This window comes from Equus caballus, chromosome 1, assembly GCF_041296265.1.
Source record: "Equus caballus isolate H_3958 breed thoroughbred chromosome 1, TB-T2T, whole genome shotgun sequence".
NCBI classification, from domain to species: Eukaryota; Metazoa; Chordata; class Mammalia; order Perissodactyla; family Equidae; genus Equus; species Equus caballus.
Genome location: NC_091684.1, coordinates 80,743,005 through 80,758,304, shown reverse-complemented (window position 1 = coordinate 80,758,304; position 15,300 = coordinate 80,743,005). Strand labels below are relative to the sequence as shown.

Genomic DNA, 15,300 nt, shown 5'->3' with positions numbered 1-15,300 from the left:
GCTCTTTTCCTCTTTCTGCGGGGCGCCCCCGGACTTCCTGAGTTGACAGAACGAGCAGCCAGAAAAGTCAGGACACGGAGAACTTCGCCCGAGAAACCAACGCAATCTACCAGACGTACAGAACCCCCTCCCCGACGACCACAGCGTCCACAGTCTGCTCGAGCGCAGGTAGGGACATTACCCAGGGTCTCCCACAGGTTAGCTCACCCGTTAAGTCTCCTTAGTTTTACCAAGATGGCTAGCACGCCGAGGATGGACGGATGAGCGCCACGGTGTGATTACGGGGAGGGAAACGCACGTCCGAACACCCGTTGGTGCCTCCCGACGTCACCGGTATCCCCGTCCCGAGACCTCTGGGCTTCAGGGTTCTGGGCCGCAGCCCTCTCCCGTCGTCCACCCGGGATCCAGTGCACGATGTCTGCACTGCCCATCTCAAGAGTTTGGGCCCTGTGGGCGTTCTTGGATCCCGTTGGAAAGGGGACCTCGGGACGCGAGGGAGAGGAAAGGGCCGGGGGGCCGGGGTGGGGGGCGGGGGGCGGGCTGGGGGAAAGAGAGCGACGCCATCAACGCATGTCTGACCAGGACCTCGGCTGTGCCAGGCTCTCCATTTCCCACGGCACCGCGTCCCGTCGTCGGGGACGCCGCCTCTCGTCGGGACGTGTTGGTCTGCCGTCGGTCCTCCCGTCCCAGGCACGAGGCGGCGAACTCCCCCAAAGGCAGAGATTTTGGCACCTGCGTCCTCGGCTGCTGGGTCCGGCCCCAAGCAGGCACGCGGCCCGCAGGTGCCGGGCGAATGTCGGCGGAAAGCACTATGCTCACAGGGAAGGACGGCAGACGATGAGCGCGCACCAACCAGTGCCGCGCTCCGTGCTGAGCGGTGTGCTCCGTGCTCCCGCTTCCGCGCTCGCAACAACGCCACCGACGAGGCACTAACAGGACCCCCTTTCCAACCAGATGAGGCAACTGCCGCTCAGGGAGGGCGAGTCCCTCGCAGGAACGGCGGCCCTTGCTGCCGAGCCTTCGTTTGAGACCAAGCCTCCGGGCCCGCACTCCGGGAAACTTACGGAGACACAGCCCCAGTTCTCCCAGCAGAACACGCTCATCGGAGGTCAGATTGGGGGAGCCGTCGGAACCAGAACCACCCAGGGCGCTACCCTGCAGGGAGCGACGCGCGGCCCGCCCCGCCCCGCCACCCCGCCATCCCGGGCAAGCAGGAAGCAGGCCACAGGTGCCCTGGGTCTGCTCTGGCAGGGAAAGTGGGGCCCACGGGAAAAGGGAAACACGAGGATATTCGCTCCCAGGATGATTGCTGAACGGTGAGAGGATGGAGGTTGAGGTCCTCTCTTCCTGCTCTGCCCGCATGTCCCAGCTTCTCCACAGCGAGCAACTATTGCTTTCTGTCTGCGGTGGGGAAGAGACGGCTTACCTTGATGAATTCCCCCCTTGAAAATGTAAAAGTCCGTGCGATCTGAGGCAAGTCTCCCCTCTCCTCCTCCCTGTCATCCCCGCTCTCCTCCCCTGGAGCAAACTCCCCTCCCGCTTTCCCGGATCCCCTTTCCGCGATAGTCTGCGCGGACACAGGCAGGGGAAGAGCAGACTTTCAAAGCTGCCCGAGCCGCACGATATGAAAGCTCAAGCCAAGGAGCCAGGAAGGGCTGGCCGCTGAGGACGGAAATGTCCTCTCGGGGGACTCGTCCACTCCCTCTGGCAGACAGAGGCCAGGAGGGGGGCAGGACAGAGTGAGGCACCTGAGTGAGGGGACACCAAAACCCTGGGCCAGCGCAGCAAGATTCCTAATCCTTCCATCCAGTCTGTTCAGAATCAAAACGGATGCAAGGGATCCACGAGGAGCCAGACACCGACCTTTCAAACGAAGGCAGGACCACCCCCCCCCCCCCCAAAAGACAAAAGCGAAGACGGAGACGGAGTTGCATCCCAGCCGGGGAGCGGGGGGAGGCGCTTGAAACTTAGACACTTGGGGAAGGGGACGTCTTTAAGGAAAGACAACACAAAAGGACCCGTACCAACTCCGGTGCGGAAACGAGGGTTTCTCGCGAACGACGGTATCAAGGACAGCCAGGTACCGACTTGGAGAAGCTGACACACGGCGCAGGCATCAGAAAATCCAGAAGCCGTCCCGCTTGGGATGGATGGCCAGGCCCGGAAGGCTCCTCTCGAGCCCAGTGGGCCCCGTCCTTCTGTAGGTGCTGTTTGGAGAGGCCTGACCCGGGGTCTTTCCTAGATGGGCTCTGGAAGACGGAGGGGCTGCTGGCAGCTTGCTGAAGCTGTCCGGGCCTCCGCAGCCCGGAGCGGGATCCGTTCCATCGCACACCACGACTCGACCAACTGCTTGGGTGCCGCGCCGGCCGAGTGGACCGCTAGGGTCTCTCAGGAGCCTGGCGGGTGGGAAGAGGCCGCCGAGGACAGAGGGAGCCCGCCGGACGAGGGCGGCGTCGGGGGCACGGCCACGCGGGGCCGGCCCCGGTTGGCCCTGGGTTCCCGTGGGGCCGCGAGGTGGAAGGGCTGGGCGGCGGCGGCGGCGGCGGCGGCGGTGGCCGCGGCCGCGGGGCACTCGCGCGGCTGGACAGCGGTGGGGGCGTGGCGGGGCGATGGGGCGACCGGTGAGGAGGGAGGAGGGGCGGGAGGAGCGTGGAGGGAGCGGCGCTGGGGCCGGGGGGCGGGGGGGGGGGCGCAAAAGGAGAGGGAGGCGGCGGGAGGCAAAAGCCTACAGCACCCGGTATTCCCAGGCGGTCTCCCATCCAAGTCCTAACCAGGCCCGACCCTGCTTAGCTTCCGAGATCAGACGAGATCGGGCGCGTTCAGGGTGGTATGGCCGTAGACGCTGGCGGCTGCCGCCGGCGCCCCTAAGAAGCCTCGCGCGCGCGCGCGCTGTCGCCTGGCCCCTGTGACGCGCCGTCGCCTGGCGTCTGTGACGCGCGCGCCCGAGCCCCTGTGACGCGCACCGGCCGCCCGCGTCCCCTGCGCCCCGCGCTCCGCCGCCTGCCGCCTGCCTGCCACTGCCTCCCGCCGCCGCCGCCGCCGCCGCCGCGGCCAGCCAAACCCTGCCCTGCCCTGCCCTGCCCTGCCCTGCCGCCCGCCCAGGGCGCGGGAGGCCTCGGGCACCCCGGGGACTGTGGGCGGGCGGGGCGCAAGTCTAGGCGCTCTCCCAAGCCGGCCCCGGACGCTCCAGGCCTCCTGTCCGCCCGCATCCCGGCGACGGGTCGCAGGACATCCGGCTGCTCTGCTCGGGGACAGGTGGCCCGGGGCGTCGGGCGCGTCGGCGCGTCGGCGCGTCAGCGCGTCGGGGCCCCGGGCCGGCGAGGCCCCTCCGGCCCGAGGCGCCTCCCAACGAACCCGGGCCCAACAACCCCCGGCGGCCGCCGCTCCGGCCCGGCCCCAACTTGCCCAAATCCAGCTGGAGCCACCGGCGCGACCAGAGGGCATCACCGGAAAGCCCTCCGGGGCGGGCGGCGGGGCGCGGGGAGACCAGGGCGGGCCACCCTTCCCCGCCCCGCCCCGCGCCCCGCCCACGGGACCCGGACCGCGCCCTCAACCCCAGGCCCCGCGGCCACCCTGGACAGCTCCTGACTGACCGACCTGAGAGACACAGAGACAGAGACAGAGACAGAGGCAGAGACAGAGAGATTGAGAGGATCCGAGACACGGACCCAGACAGACACCCCCCGGGACAGACACACAGACGCTCACGCTGACACAGAGAGGCCCTGCCCAAGAGGCAGCTTCCCCACAGGAGGGCGGTGGTGCTTGAGCTGGGCCCGGGCAAGGAGGCGGGGGCCCTGGGGCTGGCGATCACCCCTGGGGCCCTGGGACGTGCAGACAGGGTCTCAGGAGTGCAGCGCTCCTGGGATCCCTGTCCCGCGACCCGGACGCCCAGGAGCCACGGACAGGCAGCCGGGCTCGGGCTCGCTCTCGCTCTCGCTCTCGCTCTCGCTCTCGCTCTGTGTGTGCGCGTTTTTGTGTGCGCGTGCGTGTTTGTGTGTTTCTTTCCTTCTCTCTTCGCCTCTTCGTTCTGGCTCTTTTCCTCTTTCTGCGGGGCGCCCCCGGACTTCCTGAGTTGACAGAACGAGCAGCCAGAAAAGTCAGGACACGGAGAACTTCGCCCGAGAAACCAACGCAATCTACCAGACGTACAGAACCCCCTCCCCGACGACCACAGCGTCCACAGTCTGCTCGAGCGCAGGTAGGGACATTACCCAGGGTCTCCCACAGGTTAGCTCACCCGTTAAGTCTCCTTAGTTTTACCAAGATGGCTAGCACGCCGAGGATGGACGGATGAGCGCCACGGTGTGATTACGGGGAGGGAAACGCACGTCGGAACACCCGTTGGTGCCTCCCGACGTCACCGGTATCCCCGTCCCGAGACCTCTGGGCTTCAGGGTTCTGGGCCGCAGCCCTCTCCCGTCGTCCACCCGGGATCCAGTGCACGATGTCTGCACTGCCCATCTCAAGAGTTTGGGCCCTGTGGGCGTTCTTGGATCCCGTTGGAAAGGGGACCTCGGGACGCGAGGGAGAGGAAAGGGCCGGGGGGCCGGGGTGGGGGGCGGGGGGCGGGCTGGGGGAAAGAGAGCGACGCCATCAACGCATGTCTGACCAGGACCTCGGCTGTGCCAGGCTCTCCATTTCCCACGGCACCGCGTCCCGTCGTCGGGGACGCCGCCTCTCGTCGGGACGTGTTGGTCTGCCGTCGGTCCTCCCGTCCCAGGCACGAGGCGGCGAACTCCCCCAAAGGCAGAGATTTTGGCACCTGCGTCCTCGGCTGCTGGGTCCGGCCCCAAGCAGGCACGCGGCCCGCAGGTGCCGGGCGAATGTCGGCGGAAAGCACTATGCTCACAGGGAAGGACGGCAGACGATGAGCGCGCACCAACCAGTGCCGCGCTCCGTGCTGAGCGGTGTGCTCCGTGCTCCCGCTTCCGCGCTCGCAACAACGCCACCGACGAGGCACTAACAGGACCCCCTTTCCAACCAGATGAGGCAACTGCCGCTCAGGGAGGGCGAGTCCCTCGCAGGAACGGCGGCCCTTGCTGCCGAGCCTTCGTTTGAGACCAAGCCTCCGGGCCCGCACTCCGGGAAACTTACGGAGACACAGCCCCAGTTCTCCCAGCAGAACACGCTCATCGGAGGTCAGATTGGGGGAGCCGTCGGAACCAGAACCACCCAGGGCGCTACCCTGCAGGGAGCGACGCGCGGCCCGCCCCGCCCCGCCACCCCGCCATCCCGGGCAAGCAGGAAGCAGGCCACAGGTGCCCTGGGTCTGCTCTGGCAGGGAAAGTGGGGCCCACGGGAAAAGGGAAACACGAGGATATTCGCTCCCAGGATGATTGCTGAATGGTGAGAGGATGGAGGTTGAGGTCCTCTCTTCCTGCTCTGCCCGCATGTCCCAGCTTCTCCACAGCGAGCAACTATTGCTTTCTGTCTGCGGTGGGGAAGAGACGGCTTACCTTGATGAATTCCCCCCTTGAAAATGTAAAAGTCCGTGCGATCTGAGGCAAGTCTCCCCTCTCCTCCTCCCTGTCATCCCCGCTCTCCTCCCCTGGAGCAAACTCCCCTCCCGCTTTCCCGGATCCCCTTTCCGCGATAGTCTGCGCGGACACAGGCAGGGGAAGAGCAGACTTTCAAAGCTGCCCGAGCCGCACGAAATGAAAGCTGAAGCCAAGGAGCCAGGAAGGGCTGGCCGCTGAGGACGGAAATGTCCTCTCGGGGGACTCGTCCACTCCCTCTGGCAGACAGAGGCCAGGAGGGGGGCAGGACAGAGTGAGGCACCTGAGTGAGGGGACACCAAAACCCTGGGCCAGCGCAGCAAGATTCCTAATCCTTCCATCCAGTCTGTTCAGAATCAAAACGGATGCAAGGGATCCACGAGGAGCCAGACACCGACCTTTCAAACGAAGGCAGGACACCCCCCCCCCCCCCAAAAGACAAAAGCGAAGACGGAGACGGAGTTGCATCCCAGCCGGGGAGCGGGGGGAGGCGCTTGAAACTTAGACACTTGGGGAAGGGGACGTCTTTAAGGAAAGACAACACAAAAGGACCCGTACCAACTCCGGTGCGGAAACGAGGGTTTCTCGCGAACGACGGTATCAAGGACAGCCAGGTACCGACTTGGAGAAGCTGACACACGGCGCAGGCATCAGAAAATCCAGAAGCCGTCCCGCTTGGGATGGATGGCCAGGCCCGGAAGGCTCCTCTCGAGCCCAGTGGGCCCCGTCCTTCTGTAGGTGCTGTTTGGAGAGGCCTGACCCGGGGTCTTTCCTAGATGGGCTCTGGAAGACGGAGGGGCTGCTGGCAGCTTGCTGAAGCTGTCCGGGCCTCCGCAGCCCGGAGCGGGATCCGTTCCATCGCACACCACGACTCGACCAACTGCTTGGGTGCCGCGCCGGCCGAGTGGACCGCTAGGGTCTCTCAGGAGCCTGGCGGGTGGGAAGAGGCCGCCGAGGACAGAGGGAGCCCGCCGGACGAGGGCGGCGTCGGGGGCACGGCCACGCGGGGCCGGCCCCGGTTGGCCCTGGGTTCCCGTGGGGCCGCGAGGTGGAAGGGCTGGGCGGCGGCGGCGGCGGCGGCGGCGGTGGCCGCGGCCGCGGGGCACTCGCGCGGCTGGACAGCGGTGGGGGCGTGGCGGGGCGATGGGGCGACCGGTGAGGAGGGAGGAGGGGCGGGAGGAGCGTGGAGGGAGCGGCGCTGGGGCCGGGGGGCGGGGGGGGGGGCGCAAAAGGAGAGGGAGGCGGCGGGAGGCAAAAGCCTACAGCACCCGGTATTCCCAGGCGGTCTCCCATCCAAGTCCTAACCAGGCCCGACCCTGCTTAGCTTCCGAGATCAGACGAGATCGGGCGCGTTCAGGGTGGTATGGCCGTAGACGCTGGCGGCTGCCGCCGGCGCCCCTAAGAAGCCTCGCGCGCGCGCGCGCTGTCGCCTGGCCCCTGTGACGCGCCGTCGCCTGGCGTCTGTGACGCGCGCGCCCGAGCCCCTGTGACGCGCACCGGCCGCCCGCGTCCCCTGCGCCCCGCGCTCCGCCGCCTGCCGCCTGCCTGCCACTGCCTCCCGCCGCCGCCGCCGCCGCCGCCGCGGCCAGCCAAACCCTGCCCTGCCCTGCCCTGCCCTGCCCTGCCGCCCGCCCAGGGCGCGGGAGGCCTCGGGCACCCCGGGGACTGTGGGCGGGCGGGGCGCAAGTCTAGGCGCTCTCCCAAGCCGGCCCCGGACGCTCCAGGCCTCCTGTCCGCCCGCATCCCGGCGACGGGTCGCAGGACATCCGGCTGCTCTGCTCGGGGACAGGTGGCCCGGGGCGTCGGGCGCGTCGGCGCGTCGGCGCGTCAGCGCGTCGGGGCCCCGGGCCGGCGAGGCCCCTCCGGCCCGAGGCGCCTCCCAACGAACCCGGGCCCAACAACCCCCGGCGGCCGCCGCTCCGGCCCGGCCCCAACTTGCCCAAATCCAGCTGGAGCCACCGGCGCGACCAGAGGGCATCACCGGAAAGCCCTCCGGGGCGGGCGGCGGGGCGCGGGGAGACCAGGGCGGGCCACCCTTCCCCGCCCCGCCCCGCGCCCCGCCCACGGGACCCGGACCGCGCCCTCAACCCCAGGCCCCGCGGCCACCCTGGACAGCTCCTGACTGACCGACCTGAGAGACACAGAGACAGAGACAGAGACAGAGGCAGAGACAGAGAGATTGAGAGGATCCGAGACACGGACCCAGACAGACACCCCCCGGGACAGACACACAGACGCTCACGCTGACACAGAGAGGCCCTGCCCAAGAGGCAGCTTCCCCACAGGAGGGCGGTGGTGCTTGAGCTGGGCCCGGGCAAGGAGGTGGGGGCCCTGGGGCTGGCGATCACCCCTGGGGCCCTGGGACGTGCAGACAGGGTCTCAGGAGTGCAGCGCTCCTGGGATCCCTGTCCCGCGACCCGGACGCCCAGGAGCCACGGACAGGCAGCCGGGCTCGGGCTCGCTCTCGCTCTCGCTCTCGCTCTCGCTCTCGCTCTGTGTGTGCGCGTTTTTGTGTGCGCGTGCGTGTTTGTGTGTTTCTTTCCTTCTCTCTTCGCCTCTTCGTTCTGGCTCTTTTCCTCTTTCTGCGGGGCGCCCCCGGACTTCCTGAGTTGACAGAACGAGCAGCCAGAAAAGTCAGGACACGGAGAACTTCGCCCGAGAAACCAACGCAATCTACCAGACGTACAGAACCCCCTCCCCGACGACCACAGCGTCCACAGTCTGCTCGAGCGCAGGTAGGGACATTACCCAGGGTCTCCCACAGGTTAGCTCACCCGTTAAGTCTCCTTAGTTTTACCAAGATGGCTAGCACGCCGAGGATGGACGGATGAGCGCCACGGTGTGATTACGGGGAGGGAAACGCACGTCGGAACACCCGTTGGTGCCTCCCGACGTCACCGGTATCCCCGTCCCGAGACCTCTGGGCTTCAGGGTTCTGGGCCGCAGCCCTCTCCCGTCGTCCACCCGGGATCCAGTGCACGATGTCTGCACTGCCCATCTCAAGAGTTTGGGCCCTGTGGGCGTTCTTGGATCCCGTTGGAAAGGGGACCTCGGGACGCGAGGGAGAGGAAAGGGCCGGGGGGCCGGGGTGGGGGGCGGGGGGCGGGCTGGGGGAAAGAGAGCGACGCCATCAACGCATGTCTGACCAGGACCTCGGCTGTGCCAGGCTCTCCATTTCCCACGGCACCGCGTCCCGTCGTCGGGGACGCCGCCTCTCGTCGGGACGTGTTGGTCTGCCGTCGGTCCTCCCGTCCCAGGCACGAGGCGGCGAACTCCCCCAAAGGCAGAGATTTTGGCACCTGCGTCCTCGGCTGCTGGGTCCGGCCCCAAGCAGGCACGCGGCCCGCAGGTGCCGGGCGAATGTCGGCGGAAAGCACTATGCTCACAGGGAAGGACGGCAGACGATGAGCGCGCACCAACCAGTGCCGCGCTCCGTGCTGAGCGGTGTGCTCCGTGCTCCCGCTTCCGCGCTCGCAACAACGCCACCGACGAGGCACTAACAGGACCCCCTTTCCAACCAGATGAGGCAACTGCCGCTCAGGGAGGGCGAGTCCCTCGCAGGAACGGCGGCCCTTGCTGCCGAGCCTTCGTTTGAGACCAAGCCTCCGGGCCCGCACTCCGGGAAACTTACGGAGACACAGCCCCAGTTCTCCCAGCAGAACACGCTCATCGGAGGTCAGATTGGGGGAGCCGTCGGAACCAGAACCACCCAGGGCGCTACCCTGCAGGGAGCGACGCGCGGCCCGCCCCGCCCCGCCACCCCGCCATCCCGGGCAAGCAGGAAGCAGGCCACAGGTGCCCTGGGTCTGCTCTGGCAGGGAAAGTGGGGCCCACGGGAAAAGGGAAACACGAGGATATTCGCTCCCAGGATGATTGCTGAACGGTGAGAGGATGGAGGTTGAGGTCCTCTCTTCCTGCTCTGCCCGCATGTCCCAGCTTCTCCACAGCGAGCAACTATTGCTTTCTGTCTGCGGTGGGGAAGAGACGGCTTACCTTGATGAATTCCCCCCTTGAAAATGTAAAAGTCCGTGCGATCTGAGGCAAGTCTCCCCTCTCCTCCTCCCTGTCATCCCCGCTCTCCTCCCCTGGAGCAAACTCCCCTCCCGCTTTCCCGGATCCCCTTTCCGCGATAGTCTGCGCGGACACAGGCAGGGGAAGAGCAGACTTTCAAAGCTGCCCGAGCCGCACGATATGAAAGCTCAAGCCAAGGAGCCAGGAAGGGCTGGCCGCTGAGGACGGAAATGTCCTCTCGGGGGACTCGTCCACTCCCTCTGGCAGACAGAGGCCAGGAGGGGGGCAGGACAGAGTGAGGCACCTGAGTGAGGGGACACCAAAACCCTGGGCCAGCGCAGCAAGATTCCTAATCCTTCCATCCAGTCTGTTCAGAATCAAAACGGATGCAAGGGATCCACGAGGAGCCAGACACCGACCTTTCAAACGAAGGCAGGACCACCCCCCCCCCCCAAAAGACAAAAGCGAAGACGGAGACGGAGTTGCATCCCAGCCGGGGAGCGGGGGGAGGCGCTTGAAACTTAGACACTTGGGGAAGGGGACGTCTTTAAGGAAAGACAACACAAAAGGACCCGTACCAACTCCGGTGCGGAAACGAGGGTTTCTCGCGAACGACGGTATCAAGGACAGCCAGGTACCGACTTGGAGAAGCTGACACACGGCGCAGGCATCAGAAAATCCAGAAGCCGTCCCGCTTGGGATGGATGGCCAGGCCCGGAAGGCTCCTCTCGAGCCCAGTGGGCCCCGTCCTTCTGTAGGTGCTGTTTGGAGAGGCCTGACCCGGGGTCTTTCCTAGATGGGCTCTGGAAGACGGAGGGGCTGCTGGCAGCTTGCTGAAGCTGTCCGGGCCTCCGCAGCCCGGAGCGGGATCCGTTCCATCGCACACCACGACTCGACCAACTGCTTGGGTGCCGCGCCGGCCGAGTGGACCGCTAGGGTCTCTCAGGAGCCTGGCGGGTGGGAAGAGGCCGCCGAGGACAGAGGGAGCCCGCCGGACGAGGGCGGCGTCGGGGGCACGGCCACGCGGGGCCGGCCCCGGTTGGCCCTGGGTTCCCGTGGGGCCGCGAGGTGGAAGGGCTGGGCGGCGGCGGCGGCGGCGGCGGCGGTGGCCGCGGCCGCGGGGCACTCGCGCGGCTGGACAGCGGTGGGGGCGTGGCGGGGCGATGGGGCGACCGGTGAGGAGGGAGGAGGGGCGGGAGGAGCGTGGAGGGAGCGGCGCTGGGGCCGGGGGGCGGGGGGGGGGGCGCAAAAGGAGAGGGAGGCGGCGGGAGGCAAAAGCCTACAGCACCCGGTATTCCCAGGCGGTCTCCCATCCAAGTCCTAACCAGGCCCGACCCTGCTTAGCTTCCGAGATCAGACGAGATCGGGCGCGTTCAGGGTGGTATGGCCGTAGACGCTGGCGGCTGCCGCCGGCGCCCCTAAGAAGCCTCGCGCGCGCGCGCGCTGTCGCCTGGCCCCTGTGACGCGCCGTCGCCTGGCGTCTGTGACGCGCGCGCCCGAGCCCCTGTGACGCGCACCGGCCGCCCGCGTCCCCTGCGCCCCGCGCTCCGCCGCCTGCCGCCTGCCTGCCACTGCCTCCCGCCGCCGCCGCCGCCGCCGCCGCGGCCAGCCAAACCCTGCCCTGCCCTGCCCTGCCCTGCCCTGCCGCCCGCCCAGGGCGCGGGAGGCCTCGGGCACCCCGGGGACTGTGGGCGGGCGGGGCGCAAGTCTAGGCGCTCTCCCAAGCCGGCCCCGGACGCTCCAGGCCTCCTGTCCGCCCGCATCCCGGCGACGGGTCGCAGGACATCCGGCTGCTCTGCTCGGGGACAGGTGGCCCGGGGCGTCGGGCGCGTCGGCGCGTCGGCGCGTCAGCGCGTCGGGGCCCCGGGCCGGCGAGGCCCCTCCGGCCCGAGGCGCCTCCCAACGAACCCGGGCCCAACAACCCCCGGCGGCCGCCGCTCCGGCCCGGCCCCAACTTGCCCAAATCCAGCTGGAGCCACCGGCGCGACCAGAGGGCATCACCGGAAAGCCCTCCGGGGCGGGCGGCGGGGCGCGGGGAGACCAGGGCGGGCCACCCTTCCCCGCCCCGCCCCGCGCCCCGCCCACGGGACCCGGACCGCGCCCTCAACCCCAGGCCCCGCGGCCACCCTGGACAGCTCCTGACTGACCGACCTGAGAGACACAGAGACAGAGACAGAGACAGAGGCAGAGACAGAGAGATTGAGAGGATCCGAGACACGGACCCAGACAGACACCCCCCGGGACAGACACACAGACGCTCACGCTGACACAGAGAGGCCCTGCCCAAGAGGCAGCTTCCCCACAGGAGGGCGGTGGTGCTTGAGCTGGGCCCGGGCAAGGAGGCGGGGGCCCTGGGGCTGGCGATCACCCCTGGGGCCCTGGGACGTGCAGACAGGGTCTCAGGAGTGCAGCGCTCCTGGGATCCCTGTCCCGCGACCCGGACGCCCAGGAGCCACGGACAGGCAGCCGGGCTCGGGCTCGCTCTCGCTCTCGCTCTCGCTCTCGCTCTCGCTCTGTGTGTGCGCGTTTTTGTGTGCGCGTGCGTGTTTGTGTGTTTCTTTCCTTCTCTCTTCGCCTCTTCGTTCTGGCTCTTTTCCTCTTTCTGCGGGGCGCCCCCGGACTTCCTGAGTTGACAGAACGAGCAGCCAGAAAAGTCAGGACACGGAGAACTTCGCCCGAGAAACCAACGCAATCTACCAGACGTACAGAACCCCCTCCCCGACGACCACAGCGTCCACAGTCTGCTCGAGCGCAGGTAGGGACATTACCCAGGGTCTCCCACAGGTTAGCTCACCCGTTAAGTCTCCTTAGTTTTACCAAGATGGCTAGCACGCCGAGGATGGACGGATGAGCGCCACGGTGTGATTACGGGGAGGGAAACGCACGTCGGAACACCCGTTGGTGCCTCCCGACGTCACCGGTATCCCCGTCCCGAGACCTCTGGGCTTCAGGGTTCTGGGCCGCAGCCCTCTCCCGTCGTCCACCCGGGATCCAGTGCACGATGTCTGCACTGCCCATCTCAAGAGTTTGGGCCCTGTGGGCGTTCTTGGATCCCGTTGGAAAGGGGACCTCGGGACGCGAGGGAGAGGAAAGGGCCGGGGGGCCGGGGTGGGGGGCGGGGGGCGGGCTGGGGGAAAGAGAGCGACGCCATCAACGCATGTCTGACCAGGACCTCGGCTGTGCCAGGCTCTCCATTTCCCACGGCACCGCGTCCCGTCGTCGGGGACGCCGCCTCTCGTCGGGACGTGTTGGTCTGCCGTCGGTCCTCCCGTCCCAGGCACGAGGCGGCGAACTCCCCCAAAGGCAGAGATTTTGGCACCTGCGTCCTCGGCTGCTGGGTCCGGCCCCAAGCAGGCACGCGGCCCGCAGGTGCCGGGCGAATGTCGGCGGAAAGCACTATGCTCACAGGGAAGGACGGCAGACGATGAGCGCGCACCAACCAGTGCCGCGCTCCGTGCTGAGCGGTGTGCTCCGTGCTCCCGCTTCCGCGCTCGCAACAACGCCACCGACGAGGCACTAACAGGACCCCCTTTCCAACCAGATGAGGCAACTGCCGCTCAGGGAGGGCGAGTCCCTCGCAGGAACGGCGGCCCTTGCTGCCGAGCCTTCGTTTGAGACCAAGCCTCCGGGCCCGCACTCCGGGAAACTTACGGAGACACAGCCCCAGTTCTCCCAGCAGAACACGCTCATCGGAGGTCAGATTGGGGGAGCCGTCGGAACCAGAACCACCCAGGGCGCTACCCTGCAGGGAGCGACGCGCGGCCCGCCCCGCCCCGCCACCCCGCCATCCCGGGCAAGCAGGAAGCAGGCCACAGGTGCCCTGGGTCTGCTCTGGCAGGGAAAGTGGGGCCCACGGGAAAAGGGAAACACGAGGATATTCGCTCCCAGGATGATTGCTGAACGGTGAGAGGATGGAGGTTGAGGTCCTCTCTTCCTGCTCTGCCCGCATGTCCCAGCTTCTCCACAGCGAGCAACTATTGCTTTCTGTCTGCGGTGGGGAAGAGACGGCTTACCTTGATGAATTCCCCCCTTGAAAATGTAAAAGTCCGTGCGATCTGAGGCAAGTCTCCCCTCTCCTCCTCCCTGTCATCCCCGCTCTCCTCCCCTGGAGCAAACTCCCCTCCCGCTTTCCCGGATCCCCTTTCCGCGATAGTCTGCGCGGACACAGGCAGGGGAAGAGCAGACTTTCAAAGCTGCCCGAGCCGCACGATATGAAAGCTCAAGCCAAGGAGCCAGGAAGGGCTGGCCGCTGAGGACGGAAATGTCCTCTCGGGGGACTCGTCCACTCCCTCTGGCAGACAGAGGCCAGGAGGGGGGCAGGACAGAGTGAGGCACCTGAGTGAGGGGACACCAAAACCCTGGGCCAGCGCAGCAAGATTCCTAATCCTTCCATCCAGTCTGTTCAGAATCAAAACGGATGCAAGGGATCCACGAGGAGCCAGACACCGACCTTTCAAACGAAGGCAGGACCACCCCCCCCCCCCCAAAAGACAAAAGCGAAGACGGAGACGGAGTTGCATCCCAGCCGGGGAGCGGGGGGAGGCGCTTGAAACTTAGACACTTGGGGAAGGGGACGTCTTTAAGGAAAGACAACACAAAAGGACCCGTACCAACTCCGGTGCGGAAACGAGGGTTTCTCGCGAACGACGGTATCAAGGACAGCCAGGTACCGACTTGGAGAAGCTGACACACGGCGCAGGCATCAGAAAATCCAGAAGCCGTCCCGCTTGGGATGGATGGCCAGGCCCGGAAGGCTCCTCTCGAGCCCAGTGGGCCCCGTCCTTCTGTAGGTGCTGTTTGGAGAGGCCTGACCCGGGGTCTTTCCTAGATGGGCTCTGGAAGACGGAGGGGCTGCTGGCAGCTTGCTGAAGCTGTCCGGGCCTCCGCAGCCCGGAGCGGGATCCGTTCCATCGCACACCACGACTCGACCAACTGCTTGGGTGCCGCGCCGGCCGAGTGGACCGCTAGGGTCTCTCAGGAGCCTGGCGGGTGGGAAGAGGCCGCCGAGGACAGAGGGAGCCCGCCGGACGAGGGCGGCGTCGGGGGCACGGCCACGCGGGGCCGGCCCCGGTTGGCCCTGGGTTCCCGTGGGGCCGCGAGGTGGAAGGGCTGGGCGGCGGCGGCGGCGGCGGCGGCGGTGGCCGCGGCCGCGGGGCACTCGCGCGGCTGGACAGCGGTGGGGGCGTGGCGGGGCGATGGGGCGACCGGTGAGGAGGGAGGAGGGGCGGGAGGAGCGTGGAGGGAGCGGCGCTGGGGCCGGGGGGCGGGGGGGGGGGCGCAAAAGGAGAGGGAGGCGGCGGGAGGCAAAAGCCTACAGCACCCGGTATTCCCAGGCGGTCTCCCATCCAAGTCCTAACCAGGCCCGACCCTGCTTAGCTTCCGAGATCAGACGAGATCGGGCGCGTTCAGGGTGGTATGGCCGTAGACGCTGGCGGCTGCCGCCGGCGCCCCTAAGAAGCCTCGCGCGCGCGCGCGCTGTCGCCTGGCCCCTGTGACGCGCCGTCGCCTGGCGTCTGTGACGCGCGCGCCCGAGCCCCTGTGACGCGCACCGGCCGCCCGCGTCCCCTGCGCCCCGCGCTCCGCCGCCTGCCGCCTGCCTGCCACTGCCTCCCGCCGCCGCCGCCGCCGCCGCCGCGGCCAGCCAAACCCTGCCCTGCCCTGCCCTGCCCTGCCCTGCCGCCCGCCCAGGGCGCGGGAGGCCTCGGGCACCCCGGGGACTGTGGGCGGGCGGGGCGCAAGTCTAGGCGCTCTCCCAAGCCGGCCCCGGACGCTCCAGGCCTCCTGTCCGCCC

The 15,300-nt window shown here is 68.0% G+C and overlaps 4 non-coding genes across 4 annotated transcripts; all 4 read right to left on the bottom strand.

The window, feature by feature from the left end:
• Window positions 1–2,722: 2,722 nt before the first annotated feature.
• On the bottom strand, window positions 2,723–2,841 carry LOC138919221 (5S ribosomal RNA). The gene has a single exon (XR_011429221.1). It is a non-coding gene; the product is annotated as a 5S ribosomal RNA (ribosomal RNA).
• A 3,913-nt stretch (window positions 2,842–6,754) lies between these two features.
• LOC138919217 (5S ribosomal RNA) lies at window positions 6,755–6,873 on the bottom strand. Its single transcript, XR_011429220.1, has one exon. It is a non-coding gene; the product is annotated as a 5S ribosomal RNA (ribosomal RNA).
• Window positions 6,874–10,785: 3,912 nt separating this feature from the next.
• Window positions 10,786–10,904, bottom strand: LOC138919215 (5S ribosomal RNA). The gene has a single exon (XR_011429214.1). It is a non-coding gene; the product is annotated as a 5S ribosomal RNA (ribosomal RNA).
• Window positions 10,905–14,817: 3,913 nt separating this feature from the next.
• On the bottom strand, window positions 14,818–14,936 carry LOC138919214 (5S ribosomal RNA). The gene has a single exon (XR_011429212.1). It is a non-coding gene; the product is annotated as a 5S ribosomal RNA (ribosomal RNA).
• Window positions 14,937–15,300: the final 364 nt, after the last annotated feature.